The sequence below is a fragment of the Balaenoptera borealis genome, assembly GCF_965194805.1.
Source record: "Balaenoptera borealis genome assembly, chromosome: 4".
Classification (NCBI taxonomy): domain Eukaryota; kingdom Metazoa; phylum Chordata; class Mammalia; order Artiodactyla; family Balaenopteridae; genus Balaenoptera; species Balaenoptera borealis.
In genome coordinates, this window is record NC_138861.1 from 30,757,215 (window position 1) to 30,773,023 (window position 15,809).

At 41.3% G+C, this 15,809-nt stretch overlaps 1 pseudogene across 2 annotated transcripts in view; it reads right to left on the minus strand.

Moving 5' to 3' along the window:
- LOC309628240 (DIS3-like exonuclease 1 pseudogene) overlaps positions 1 to 8,490 on the minus strand; it is a 52,150-nt pseudogene extending 43,660 nt beyond the window's left edge. Inside the window, exon 1 of one of the 2 annotated variants that reach the window (XR_014249451.1) lies at positions 6,222 to 8,490. The product of XR_014249451.1 is annotated as a DIS3-like exonuclease 1 pseudogene (transcript). Of the gene's footprint in view, positions 1 to 6,031 lie in introns of both variants that reach the window. The other variant, XR_014249452.1, reaches the window with a different exon arrangement.
- Between the last annotated feature and the right edge of the window lie 7,319 nt (positions 8,491 to 15,809).

The window sequence follows — 15,809 nt, forward strand, 5'->3', positions numbered from 1 at the left end:
CAGTAATTCAAAAAATTTAAGTGTGCTATTATCATAGAGTTAGAAAAAAGATCGATGGGAAAAAAATAGAGTCTAGAAGTAGACTCACACACACAGAGACAATTGTTTTTTGAGAAGCTGTAAAGGCAGTTCAGTGGAGAAAGTAGTCTTTTCAATAAATAATCCTGGAAAAATTGGATATACATATTTTTTCAAATCAAAACGTATCATAGATCTAAACTTAAAGCCTCAAACTACGAAAGTTCTAGAAGAAAACATAGGAGAAAATCTTTGTAAGTCTAAATTAAGCAGAGAGTTCTTGGGTATAACACTGAAACCACAATACAGTAAATAAATAAATAAGACTTCACCAAAATTATAAACTTCTGTTCTTCAAAAGAGGATGAAAGATAAGCTTCACAAACTAGAAGGAAATTACAACAAATTCAAAATTCAATAATAAAAAGCAACACACTGAAAATGGACAAAATGTTTGAGCATACATTACATCAAATGAAAAATAAGCATATGATAAGATTAACATTATCATTAGACATTAGGATAATGTGAAGTAAATCACAATGAGATACCACCACACATATCATTTAGAATGATTAAAATTAAAAAGACTGTTTATACCAAGTGTTGCAAGAATATGATTGAGGGACTTCCCTGGTGTCACAATGGTTAAGAATCAGCTTCCCAGGGACTTCCCTGGTGGCGCAGTGGTTAGCAATTCACCTGACAATGCAGGGGACACAGGTTCAATCCCTGGTCCGGGAAGATCCCACATGCCACGGAGCAACTAAGCCCGTGCACCACAACTACTGAGCCTGCACCCTAGAGCCCGCGAGCCACAACTACTGAAGCCTGCATGCCACAAGTACTGAAGCCCGCACACTCAGAACCCATGCTCCACAACAAGAGAAGCCACTGCAATGAGAAGCCACTGCAACGAGAAGCCCACGCACCGCAAAGAAGAGTAGCCCCTGATAACCACAACAAGAGAAAGCCCGCGCGCAGCAACGAAGACCCAACACAGCTAAAAATTTTTAAATTAATTAATTAATTAATTAATTAAAAAAAGAATATGATTGAACTAGAATTCTCATAAGCTTATGGGAAGATAAAATAATGTAACCTGTTTGGGAGAACAGATGGCAGTTTCTTAAAATGTTATACATATGCCAAACATATGCTCCAGCCATTTCACTCCTGGTACTTACCCATGAGTAAACAAAGTATATATCTATACACACAGTTATACACAAATGTTTTAGCAACTTTATTTGTATAGCACCAAACTGGAAACAACCCAAATGTCCATCAGCAGAGGAGTGAATAAGTAAGTCATGGTATATCCATACAACAAAATCCTACTCAACTATAAAGAGAAATGAACTTTTGATATACACTACAACATGGATAAATCTCAAGAAAATCATGCTGAATGAAAGAAACCAGATTTTAAAATGTGTACATACTGAATTATCCCATGTATATAAAACTCTAGGAAATGCAAACAAATCTATAGTAGTAGAAAGTAGTGATTGCTTAGAGATGGCGGGAGCTGGGAATGAAGGACCACAGAAGGTCATTGAAGAAACGTTTGGGAGTGATGCATATGGTCCCTATCTTGGTAGTGGTGATGACTGCATAGTGTATACATATGTCAAAGTTTATCAAATTGTATACTTTAAATATATGTGGTTTATCGTACGTCAATTATAAATCAATAAAGCTATTAAAAAAGAAATTTTTGTATTACCCAATTCTGGCCAATGAAAATTAAAGAAAAAGTTGCTGAAAGCTTCTGAGAAAATTCTTTGATCTTAAAGAGCCATAAGATCTTTCTCTTTCTCTCTCCTCCTCCCCATCCCCACCTCAATGTCTCAATGTGAAAAAGAAAGTATGTTGTCCATGTTATAGCTGGAAGCCATATTTTGACCAAGAAGAAAGTCAGCATGAGGAAATTGCTAACACAGAGACAGAAAAGCAGAAACAAATGCCTCTGAGAGGAACAGAGCCAAAATCGTGATTGTGTTAAATCTGAAGTCCTCCTTATCTAAGGATTTTCAACTACATGACCTAATAATATTCCATAGTAGGTAAACCATTTTTCATTAGGATTCTATACCTTGCAGTGAAAAACATCCTAAGACAAGCATATTCTTATTTGAGAACCATATTAACAATTTACAATATTTGACCAGATGGAATTCTATTCTTGGTATTTAATTAAATTACATATTTTTTAATAATCCTCAATCTATGTATATCTACTGTGTGTAAGGCTTATAGGTCCTACAATATAGGAGATATCAGATGTTTATACCCGCCCATCATATGTGTTTCCTCCTTTTGATAACAGCACTCTAATTTTCCCTTAGCAAACCACCTCTCTGGCACTCTTAGTTCAAGTCTTTCAGATAAGACAAATCCTCCTTGTCGCTAACAGTAGACATGTGATTCAAAAGGCATTGTGAGAAAGATGGGCAACTGAGCCCAAGTCCCCAAACAGCCCCTCTCAACCCCCTCTCTCAACTACTTCTCCAAACAAGAAAAAAGTTGGAGCAGGTAAGTGGAAGCACCTGCATAGGGTCCTTGAGGTTGCAGGCTCCAGGTTCTCTGACAGGAAAGGCACTGTCTTTCTCCTGTTTTGAGCATGCATAAAGCAAAGTTCCCAGTTTCAGGGTTCCCAGTGAAAGACTGTACTGGGAAACCTATGAATCCCTTTAGGAAAGAGCTACGTGTACTTGTTTATGTGTGTGTTTGTTTGCTTGCTTTTGCGAGGGTTGAATTAATCCAGCTGATGACAAATAACGTGGAGGAGACTTTCACCCATGAGATGAGTTGCTCCTAGCCCCTGAGGCTAGGAAAGAGTCCTGGCTTTTACCCAGGCAGATCTGGGAGAAGAGAGACTTACTTCCAAGCTTCAGCTAGATGTTGACAGATTGCCAGTTGGTCACCACCAGCCCACAAGAGTGGAATCTTTCCGCCTAGTAGATTTGCCACTGTACAAGAGACCCTAATCACTTGACCTGTAATTATAGGTTAGTGCATGCAGAGCCTGAGGTCTGAGCAGGAAATGGAAAATAAGATCTTGCCTTAGTAATACCAGCAAGCCAGAGAAGAAAAACCAAGATAACACTTCAAACAGGTGTTTCATTGAAATAGAACTGTTGGAAGAGTCAGATGAAAACTTTTTTAACTAATAAATTATTCAAGAAGGTATAATTGAAAGTTAAAAGATTAACAGTTAAATATATGATAGATGCCATAACGAGAGGGAAAAAAATCATTTAAAAATATGTAATAACTGCATGTGTTTCTCATATTGTTCTGTTCCGGACTGAAGTAACTAAAGTGAAATAAGTGATGGAGATAACATTGATATGCTGGCTAACATATTTTCAAAATTAACACATTGCTGATGTTGCATGAAAGTCAGGAATTCCCAAACCTGAAAGCAGGAGAGAACAGCTGAGGAACTGCCTGTCTAGTCTTTGTCACTGTGTAAAAAGAGAATAAATTGTCTCCTGAGAATTCATAACCACTCACACTATATGTGGTGGGTGGTCAAGAACACTTGAGTAGGAAATTTAATTTAAAGCGTTACCAAGTTAATAATGCACCCAGAGTACGGGCAAAAAGAAACAAATATTCTTTGGAGTACTCAGCTTCAACTCAAGCTTCAAAGAATTTCTAAAAATAAAGCTTCAAGAAATACAATTTATTATTGAAAACTCAGTTGATGTATTTAACAGCATATGAGACGTAATTGAAGAGAGAATTTGTGAACTCAAAGAAAAATTTAAAGAAATTATCCAGAATTCAATCCGAAGAGATAAAGAGATATTAAGAGCTATAGAAGTTAGAGTAATAAGATCTAACACATGCCTAATTAAAATTCCAGAAGAAGAGACTAGAGAAAATGGGGGAGAGACAATGTTGCAAAAAATAATGGACTCAGAATTTTCCAGAATTACAGAAAGATATTAAATCCTGAGGTCCAGGAAGCCCTATTTAAAAAACAAACAACAAAATCCAAGTGGGGCATATAAAAGTAAACCACACTGGGCTTCCCTGGTGGCGCAGTGGTTGAGAATCTGCCTGCCAATGCAGGGGACACGGGTTCGAGCCCTGGTCTGGGAAGATCCTACATGCCGCGGAGCAACTGGGCCCGTGAGCCACAACTACTGAGCCTGCGCGTCTGGAGCCTGTGCTCCGCAACAGGAGAGGCCACGATAGTGAGAGGCAAGCGCACCGCGATGAAGAATGGCCCCCGCTTGCCCCAACTAGAGAAAGCCCTCGCACAGAAACGAAGACCCAACACAGCCAAAAATAAATAAATAATTTAAAAAAGTAGACCACATCTACATTCACCACAAGGACATTGGGAAAAAAAGAAAGAAAGAAATCAGAAAAGATCCAGGCTGACTTCTTAAAAAGCAACACTGAATATTAAAGACAGTGGAATAAAATCTTCAATGTGCAAAGAGAAAGTAACTCCTAATCTAAGTTACATATTCAACCAAACAACATCTTAAGACACTGACAAAATACAGATACTTACAATCAAATGATACTAAAGGAAATTCTGAACTATATAAGATTTGCTACTTGAATATAGCCAGATGGCACAACGAGAAAAAGAGTGACTCGAATTGACAGTGGTACGTAGATATAATTGTACCTCTATTCCAGAGATTGAAGGGCTAGTGTTGCTATTTTATAAGGTGACATTTTAGCAGAGACTTGAAAGAAGTGAGGGAGTGAACCATGTGGATATTCCAAGGGTGTTCCAAGCATGGAAGACGGCACGTGCATAAGCTCCGGGGCAGTGGGTGAGTCTGCTTGAGGTGTAAAAGGAGCAGGAAGGCCACCTTTCCTGGAACAGCGAGAGTAACCAGCACAGTGGTAGGAGGTGAAATCAGAGTCAGCAGACAGCCAAACTAGGAAGGGCCTTTTTTGATCACTGTAAGGACTTTGGTATTTGTGCTGAGTGACCAAAAAGACACTGGAAGATTTTCAACTGAGACGTGACTTCATCTAAGCAGGTAAATAAAATGCTTTAGAAATAATTTAGGTTCAAATCACCAAAAATTGTGCTTCCATGGACAAATGTAATCTGGTACTTAGGAGGCTTTCTGCTGATCCAGTTTGATCTAAGAATAGAATTTATTTATTTATTTATTTATTTGTGAAATCTGAATAATTTATTTGATTCCTTCTCAAGACCCTGACAGCACCTGGGTCCTGGGTTCTGAGGGATCACAAAGGGGCCCTTGAAAAGGGCAGGAAAATGGCAAAGGCATGAAGAAGGCATATTTCAACAACTTAAAAAAATTTTTTATAAGTTTGTTTTCTATGTCTGTGAGTCTTTCTGTTAGGATGAACATTTTTTAATTTTAATTTTAATTTTATTTATTTTTGGCTGTGTTGGGTCTTCATTACTGTGCACAAGCTTTCTCTAGTTGCAGCGGGCGGGGGCTACTCTTCCTGGTGGTGTGCCAACTTCTCATTTTGGTGTCTTCATTGCAGTGTCTTCTCTTGTTGCCTAGCACCGGCTCTAGGCCCATGGGCTTCAGTAGTTGCAGCACGTGGGCTCAGTAGTTGTGGCCCACAGGCTTAGCTGCTCTGCCGCATGTGGGATCTTCCCAGACCAGGGATCCAACCCGTGTCCCCTGCACTGGCAGGCATTTTCTTAACCACTGTGCCACCAGGGAAGTCCGAACTTTAAACTTTTGCCAAACCTCCAGAACTTGATTCAAAAATATATTCTCTTTCCCAGGGACAGGAGTCATTTAAAGGCTACTCGGGTAATGATTGGTATGTAACCTAATTAAGAACACTAGAGAGTACCTCCAAACTGGAGGGCAATGTCTACAGAGCAGACTCCCACATCACCTTGAACATCGACGGCCCTGGCTTACTCAGGCCCGTCTTGTTGCCAGCCTTTGAAATCAGAGGCCTGTGACAGAAGGCAAGTAAAGAAGAGAAGGAAACACGCTGGCTGGTCCTGGCGCCGATTCTCCATTATCACCCTCACCTGGATGTAGCGCCTGGACTTAAGGCCGGCTTCTAACACTTCCAGGGGTAGATGTTCTGGGTACTCTCTCCCGTGGCTCTACTGACTCTCATTCTCTCTTTCTCGTCGAGACTGAAGGACAGACTCACAAAGTTCGTGGGCGGCCTTTAAATCAGGCCAAAAATTGTCCAGGTAATTCAGCTGGAAATACCTTGAAGGAAATCACAAACACTCCTGTTTCACTTCCATACTGCTGAGTTGCCTCTTCACCTTCTGTCACCATACGGATTGGCACCCCGTCCTGGCAGTGGTGACAGCACCACGCGGCTGCACTGTCGACGCTCCTGCCCTGCCACTTCTCCATGGACTCCCCGCTTTCCTGAGGGAGCGCTCAGGACCGCTGGAATTCATTAGCGAAGAGAACGCGGTCATGACGCGCATCCTTCAGGAGATTTCGCAATGTGTTATACTGTCTCCGGCCTCTTTGATGCTGCACAGCTTGACAAGCCGTTTGCATGAAAATAATTCCCTTCAATTCAGGAAACTCAAGGATCTCGAGGTAATCTTGAACGACTTTCCAATCCGGGATCATGTAATGAGTCACGTCGCGAGACAAGAGTTTCCCCTCGTCGGGGCGGACGGCGGGCTGCGGGCGGAGCGGGCCGCTGCAGGGCACGCGGGGCCGCAGGCAACGCTCCCGCACGGTCCGCAGCGTCCGGCCCTGGAAGGGTCTCAGGAGCAGCACCGTCCCCCGCTTCGGCAGCACGCTGGCGGCGCTCCCCGGGCAGAGCTCCGGCCCCGCGAGGCCGCCGGCAGCGGGCGGCCGGGAAGAGGCGGGCGGAGGCGAGGCCGAGGCTTCGGGCCCGCCCCCTCGGCCTGGTCTCCGCGGTGCTCGCGGCCGGCCGGCCCTCCTGGCTGCGGCCTGAGCGCTCCCGGCTCCGCCAAGAATAGAATTGGAAATGGAGTAAACAGCACCCATGTCCTGTTCGGTAGACTCTCTTCCCTGTTTACGACTTCCTTCTAACAGGCTTTTAAAAGGACCTGGATGGCTGAGTGTTTAAGGCCACACTCTGTGACAAGGAGAGCAACGTGTTCTCTGTAGCACTTGCATCCTATGAAGATGTTTCCAGGCGTTATACCATGCTTAGGCCCTACAGCCTCTGTCCCTGTCAGCGTGGAGTAGCTACGCAGTGAGCCTGCATGTACCACTAGAAATTGACCAGTTCAGTTCTTTTTAAATAGTGGTTATTTCGGATTTGCATTTTGTTCTGGATACTCTGTGTTTGCTCCTCCAGATCCACTCTCCATCCTGCTTTGTGCCTCTGGCTTCCAATGGGGTCCTCTTAATGGGAAACACTGGAGACGTGCATGGTGGAGGGAGAGGTTAGGTAATGTATTCTATTGGCTCCCTTCTGGCCATGTGGTGACTTGTCCATGGCTTGTTTCTCTAGTGAAGTGCCCCGCTCTTTTCTAAAACTTCACCTATAGCTACAAGCTCTTCCTTGGTTCCAGGCACCATTCTCCCTCCTTGCCCTTTCAGGCCTAGGAGTGGTAAAGGTTCCCTGTTCTTATCTCTAGGGTGCTTTGCCATCCCTCATTGATTTCCCTTAACTCTGCTCCCACCCCTGAAAATAATTCCTTCATCAAAGTCTTGTTAATGACTTGTTGATGGTGCCATCTGTTTTCTGTCCACACAGATCGCTCTACAGAGTAAGTTCAACTACTTATATTTGTCAACGTTGCTTTTCTTTTTATGTACTTTACTTTTTTATTTATTTTGAAATTTTCACATATTTGTTAATTTAAAATTAATCAAACACTGACTCAACAACCATTTACTCGTATCATACAATTCAATACAATAAGCTAAATCAATTGCAATGGCTCAGGAACTAGAGAAGCAAATAAGAGGAGGATCTTAGGCAAATTTGGGGTTCAGAAAAGACTCCACTGAGAAGGTGAGTAGGGCTTGGCGCCTCACAGTCTAGGGAAGCCCCTTTCTCCTCAAGAACTGTGGGTCTCACTGCGCTACAGCCTCAGGACCACCAGGGTTAGTTGCTCACACAGTCTCACTGCAAACTCTCTTCAGGGCTCCCCTACTTCAGCAGGTCTAATGACATCTGCCTGCAGCCATGTGGGGTGTGGGCGCGTACACTCGCACACTCAGAAAAGGTTATCTGTTAAAACTATGTAAGTGCTGTTAAAACAATTTCTTTACATGAAATGAGTGTAATTCTAAAGCATCCTGAATCTGAAGTTTTAAAAAATTGTTGAAACAGTGAAATCGTCAACAGAGAAGTAGCATTGTTTGAATTTGCAATTCAGTAAGTCCTGACACTTTTTTTTTCAGTCTTGCTGCCAATATGATGAATGGAGATCTATTATAATGGGTATTATTATGATGATGTCTTTCAGGTTTCTGTAAAAGCTTGTCAGGATATATGTATGCAAAGGCACATTTATCCAATTAAAGATATACATATATATATGTCTTTATATATATAAAGACATATATATATATCAATATATAAGTATCAGACCATCACTTATGAATAGCTTTGACAGCCAGATATAGAACCTTTCAGAAGACAGAAACCCCCTCCATAAAAACAAGTAATTGGCAGCTGTCTCAAATCAACCAGTCTGATTTCACTCAAACCAATTTTGTTGGCTTCAAGTAGCCTGACCAATCATCCTGGTTAACTGGGGACTGAGGGTTTCCTGGACGAAGAGCTTTCTGTGCTAAAACCAAGACGGTACTGGGAAAACTGGGGTGAGTTGTTCCTCTAACTCCATGTCTCGTGCAGATCAGTAGAAGATATTTCTGTTGTGGCCTGAATTGTGTCCCCTGACCCGCCCCACACACAATTTATATGTTTAAGTCTTAACTTCCAGTTGCTCAGAATGTGACTGTGTTTGGAGATAGAGTCTTTCAAGAGCTAAGTTAAAATGAGGTCGTTGGAGTGGACCCTGACCCAATATGACTGGTGTCCTTACAAAAAAGGAGAGATTAGAACACAGACATTCTGAGGGACCCATGTGAAGACACAGGGAAAAGACAGTTATCTATAAAACAAGGAGGGAAGCCTCAGAAAGAACCAATGCAGCTGACACCTTATTCTTGGATTTGTAGCCTCCAAAATCATGAGAAAAATTCATTTCTATTGTTTAAGGAACCCAGCCTGTGGTATTTTTGGTATGGCAGCGCTAACAAAAAAAAAATACATTCTCTAATAGTTATTTTTGATTGTGTGCATTTCAGCTGATGAGCCTAATCTCCTCTTTCTGCGAGCTTCTCTTTCCGCTTCCTCCTCACTGCTCACCCGGAAAGACCTGTCCCCTGCAATTCCTTCACCTAGACTGTGACCTCCACACATCCCACTAACCTTTTCTTCTGGCACCTTGCTCCTTCATGAATTTTCTTTCTTTTATTAACTCTATAACTCATTAAACTATTTCCCAACCCTTCCAAACTTCCTTTAACCCTGGAACTCCATAAATGTTAGATGAATGAAGAATGACACTAATTTCTCTCTCCTTCCTTCCTTCTTCTCACTCCAAACTCTTTTACATTTATTGCCTTCCTGTCTCCATTTCCCACTCACTTGTCAGCCCCTTGTCATATGGTTCCTGGCTCCCATCATTATATTGAAACTGCTCGATGAAGTAACCAGAGCCACTGGTATCAGTGGCATTTTGAGAATTTATAGTAAAGTCCCCTTTTCTTCTGAACAGAGTGAGCAGGGTGAACAGAGTACAAAGTGGTTTCTTTCCTTAGCTGCACACCCATCCCCCAGAAGCCATGCTTGGGATTTCATAATTCCCCAATTCAACTGTTTCTTCTCATTCTGACCTTTTAGGAACTGTCTGCAGTATTTGACACTGTTGAGCACTCTCGGACCCTTGAAACTTTCTCTTCTCTGGTTTTCCAACGTTTCTTCCTACCTTCAATGGCACCTGAGCAGTCTTTAAGCATCTCTCTCTTTCTCTCCCCTCCCCTGCTACACACACACACACACACACACACACACACCAATTCCAGAAATAGTTACTCATCAAATTTCTGTTCTTGCTTCTCTTCTCTTCCAGCTCTTTGGTCGCTAATGTTTTAGAAACACTCTCATGACAACCACCACATCTTTGCAGTTACCTCTTGATTTAGATCACCAATCCTATGTCTCTCAGAGCATCAGGCTTGAATTTCCAGCTGAACATTAGTCACTTCCACGTGCTCTCCTTGAGCCTATCATGATTAACACGATGAAAACTGAATTCATCATATTTCCACAGATTCTTTCTCGGTTATGATGTTACCATTCTAAGTACGCAGACTAGAAAACTCAGAGCCCTCTCTCACTCTTCCTCTCTCTCGAACTGCATGTGTTATCGGTAAGCAGGTCCTATTGACCCTATCTTCTAAAATCTCTTACATCCTTCTCCTTTTCATTACATTGGATAAATAGTTTAGTGTAGTGATTAAGAGCATGGACAGCGGAGGCAAATCAACTGGGTTCAGATCCTGATTCCCCTGCTATTTACTAGTTATGAAACCTTAGGAAAATTATTTGACTTTTCATCTGTAAAAATGGGGATAATGACAACCTATTTTATATGATTGTCTGAGGGTTGACTAAGTTAATACATGTGTAACAGTTATTAATTTTGTGCTCACCCAACCTATTTCTTCTTCCTAAACACCCAGCAGAGCTGTCTTTCCTGGGTCCCTTGCATCTGAGCGGGGCCTGGAATGTTGTGTCACTTTCAGTCAAAGGGAGTTGAAGGAAGACGTACACCTCCTATGCTCTCTCCCTTCCTTTGCTGAGGCAACACTGGAAGCAACACATAATGATGGAGAAGTTGTATTCTGGAGGGATTCTGAATGGCTGAGTTACTACCTGGAGGAGAGCTGCCCCTGTATGCCACCACCCAGGAGCTTCTGCAGTGAATTCTGAGTGAGAGAGAAGTAAACTTTTAAACTTTTATTGTGTTGAATCGCTGAGATTTAAGTTTTTAGAAGATAGCTGCTAGTCTTATTTATCCCAAACATCATGTAAATACACTGGAAACTGTGCCACAAATAATAAGTATTTGATAAATGACAGAGATGATTATTCTACTGCTACTATATTGAGTCCAAATCATCCTTCACTTAGATTATGAGAAGATAACATAAAATGTCAACTCTTTCTAGCCTGAGTAGTTCATTTATTTAAGGTACATTGTACCATAAAAGTTTTGTTTTGCCCAGTTATATTGTTGGTAAATTCCAAATGATTATTGTATAGAAGCAGCAAAAGACTATTACTTTGTGATTCCCGTAAAGAGGAAAACAGATACTCTATTCCTTTCTTTACTGCCTCAAAAAAAGGATAAATGATGCCAGGACTTCTACACCCTCACCTTCCACAAACTTTAACTTTCCTTCCACTACCTGCATCTTAGCCTCCTGAAAGCAGATGTCAAGTTGACTTGGGTCCAAATCCTGGCTCTCCCACACCTTCTTCTTCCTGAGTCTCTTCGTGTATGGGATATATTTTTATGGCCCATTCTTTGGTGAAACAATGTGTATAACATTTTAAGTGAAAGAATAATCTTTTAAAACATTTCTTTATTATGTATTGAACATATTTTAAGTGCAGTGAATGTGCTTTAGAGAGGTGATATTAGACCAAAAAAAAATGTCGACAAGTGGGTGTCTGGGAAAAAATCTAATTTTTTTACGTTAATTATTACAACATACAATTCCACTTCCAAAGTCCTTTTGTTACAAACTGTGTTTTAAACCCAGACCTCATGTCTTTAAGTCTCACTTTCCCTCATTCGTTTTCTTTCTCCTGATCAATTCACCATCATATCTTATCCACCATGCATGGCATCCACTAAGGGCCATCTTCATCAAGTTGTTCCTCTGAGAATCAGCAGTACTACTAATAATAACCGACATAAATATGAGTTTTCTGAGCATCTGGCAACTCGGTCAGTGCTTCACACACCTTATCTCATTTGACCCTTACAATACCACTATGAGGTGGGGCGTTATTATCATCCTATCTTACAGGTGAGAAAAAGGAGGCTTGAAACAATTATATCTAGGGTCACACAGCTACTCAGGGAAGAACAAGAGTGAATTATTTTCTGTAAAGGGCACAATCAGATACTGGCTTCAAATTTGAAGGTAGCACCTGATTCCATAGCTTGAGAGCTTAACCACCAGGCAATACTGCAAGCACCATTATATCTCTCCCTACCTATGCCTAAGTATTTGACTATACCTCCATGAAAGCATTTACTGTACTCTGCCTAGCACTATCATTACAAGCACTTCTTTGAGTTTTGCGAACTCTTTGATGGCAGTGATGGTACTGCATAAATATCATTTGAACTGATAGAAAAGATGCTAGTATCTCTAAGACCAGTGACATTCTCCTTTGAAATTTCTTGTCTCCATTGTCAAGGGAATACAATTCTGGATTCTCTATACAGTCTTAAGAGGAAGATGATTTCTTTGCCCTCTCTTGTTAGTTTTACTCTTGGTGATATAATCCATTATACAAATCACTTTTGTCCTGGCTATTATATAAGAGGTCATTCTTCCCAGCTTTATCTTCTTTTTCTTTTGTACCCACTTTTATAGGCTAATGGAGTGCTTTTCCAATAAGACCTGCTAACTGTGCAAGCACAAGATAGAACATGACAAGTACTTTAATAGAGGTGTAATGCAATACTTCGCTATCAATAGGGAGAGATGCCACAAGGATGAGTGTCTGTCTGCCCCAGTGGTCAACAGTGTGAGCATTTATGTCACTTAAGCCTATGAGGAAATTAATTTCAAGTCCTTTTTCTTAGAATAACTATTGACATTTGCATAGGCCTTTTACATTCTTTATCTCCCCTTTGTCTCTAGAGCTTCGTGAGGTAGACTTGTCATAATGTAACATACATGTTATTATTGTATATATACATAATACAACACATATGTTGTTACATGTATATTATATAGCCATGTCTCAGTTTGTTAATTTGGGCTGCTATAACAAAATACCACAGACTGGGTGGCGGATAAACAACAGAAATTTATTTCTCACAGTTCTGGAGGCTGAAAGTCTGAGATCAGAGTGCCAGCATGGTCTGGTGAGGGCCCTCTTCCCAGCTGCAGACTTTTTGTTGTATCCTCACATGGCAGAAGGGAGGAGCTAGGTCTCTGGAGTCTCTTTTATAAAGACACTTATCCAAATTATGAGGGCTCTGCCCTCATGACCTATTCAGCTCCTAAAGGACCACCCTCGTAACACCATCACTTTGGGGATTAGGATTTAAAAATATGACTTTGAGGGGGATGCAAACATTCAGACCGTAGCAACACAACATATATAATGTAAAGCATTATATAAAGCTATTATACAGCTTATTATATAGTATACACTATAATGTTATGCTTATTGTATAGGTGACAAGACTGAAATCGATATAAACTTGGCAAAAGTTACACAGATAATTCAAGGCAAAGCCAGGACTCTAAGTCAAGTATGATTTCAAGTCTAGTGAAGTCTTTCCATTTCATCTTGGCTCCCAGAGCCAAGAGCTGTGACCTGGGTGTTTCTAAGCATGTTGAACTGAAGCAAGTTGTGCCCTTTACAGAAATACAGTTCACTCCTGTTCTATCCCCAAGATAGGCCTTAGAGTTTGTAAGGCTCAGATGTATGAGTCTGTATTTGTGAATACTCTTTACACACTATATAACTTCTCATTGTTGATGTATACACTATATAGATCTCAACCTCACAATTCTCTGGACGCCAACATTTCCAATACGCAGCTTTATGAGAAGAGAAATTCAGGTGATTTCAAAGATTTAGTGACACATACAACACAACTTGCCCTTTCCACAATCTTGATGACTGAAATTCCACAGGCATTTTTTCCGTTGTGTTCTGATAGTGGCAAATGCCCTCTGACACCTGAGGGTAGGTGAATTTGTAAGAAACATTCCTGAAAGCAGGTATGTATAGGGTGTAGAAGAAGTACTGGGAAACAAAGCGGGAGTACAGGAAGGATAACTGGTGAGCCAAAAAGAGTAGATGGAGGGCTTTTATAGTTTTGTCTACTGTAGTGCATTGAATTGTGTCCCCCAAAATGATATGTTCAAGTCCTTACCCCAGATACCTATGAACATGACCTTATTTGGAAATAGGTTCTTTACAGATGTAGTCAAGCTAAGATGAGCTCATACTGGATTATGGTGGGCTCTAAATCCAAAGACTCCTGTCTTTAAAATGGAGAAAGGAGAGGGGGATTTGGATACAGAGACACAGAGGAGACACAGGAAGGAAGGCCACGTGAAGACACAGGCAGAAATTGGAGTGATGCAGCTAAAGCAAAGGAACACCAAGGATTGCCAGGAGTCACCAGAAGCTAGGAAGAGGCAAGGAAGGAGTCTTCCCTAGAACCCTCAGAGGGAGCATGGCCCTGCCAACAACTTGATCTCTGACTTCTGGCCTCCAGAACTGTAAGAGAATAAATTCCAGTTGTTTTAAGCCACCCAGTTTGTGGTAATTTCTAGCAGCAGCCCTAGAAAACTAAAACACCTGCTTAATAGACCACCCCCTCCGCCCACCTCAATTTTAAGTTCAATGTACGGGATAACTTTGAATTTGAAATTTAATCCTTTTAAGTAATTAACACTTTAATTTTTGTTCCCATAATATGTCACACTGACTCTTCTCTTCTAACAATACTGTCTATTGATTCTTTCAGCAATGGGCTACCACCCCATGCAGAATGAACTGTGTGAATATTCACTTACCCCATAAGGAAAAAGAAAACTATTCCCCTAACACTTTGTTGTTTCATGACAGAGGCAGAAATCACTTTTTATAAACTATATATTAATCTACTAAAAACACAATATTGGCACAATTTCTAATAATGTCCCATAAATAATAACACAGGGTTTCTAAAAAGTCATTGTCTTTAGTCTTTGTAAATCCCCTGAATTCCAGCTGTTCAACCGGCCCCTGGGAGCTAAATGAAATGGCTTGAAGGAAGATTGTTCGTTGGTCCCAAGGTCACTGCAGAGATTCACCCCAGACCCAAACAAATGGATCTCGACTCCTCTGCTGAACACTCCACCAAGAAGATTCTTATAACCCGAGGAGGGAGGGGGCATGGCAAGGAGTGGGCACGAAGGGAATATTGCTATGGGCAGTCTAATGCCATAGCAACCCTGCCTGGTGAATCGGTGATTCCTGATGTTTTAAAGTTCAATTTACACAGTTATCACTGAATTCAGTAGTGAGATAATTAGCACTAAAATATCTATTTCAGCTCTGGTTTCTTGTTTGGGGAACTAATCTACCCTAAGGTATTCCCTGCCCCGCCTAGCACGGTGCCTGGCATGTAAAGAAGCTCAAACGCTAGTGAACGGTGATCACCGGGAGGCCCGTCTGCGGGTTCTAGCAGCGGTCTCTCCAGAAGAAAACAAATTCCCACCTGCCGGATCAGTGTTTCTTCATGAGCTGTGAACCAAAACCATTGCTACCAGCATCTCTCTAATTCCACCCACAGTAATTCTCATAAAGGCCTGACAATGCCCTGTAAATGAAAATTCTGAAGAACTGTCAAAACCAGGAGATTTGAGACCTCACCCCAAACCGGCAGACGTTCAGACTTCCCTGGACAGAAGTCAGTTATGCTATAGACATTCCAGTTTAATCTGTAAAGAGATCTGAGAGTAACTGAGAGCACTTAAATGGAATATACAGATGAGACTTATTTTTATACACAGCATGCCTGGCTCCAC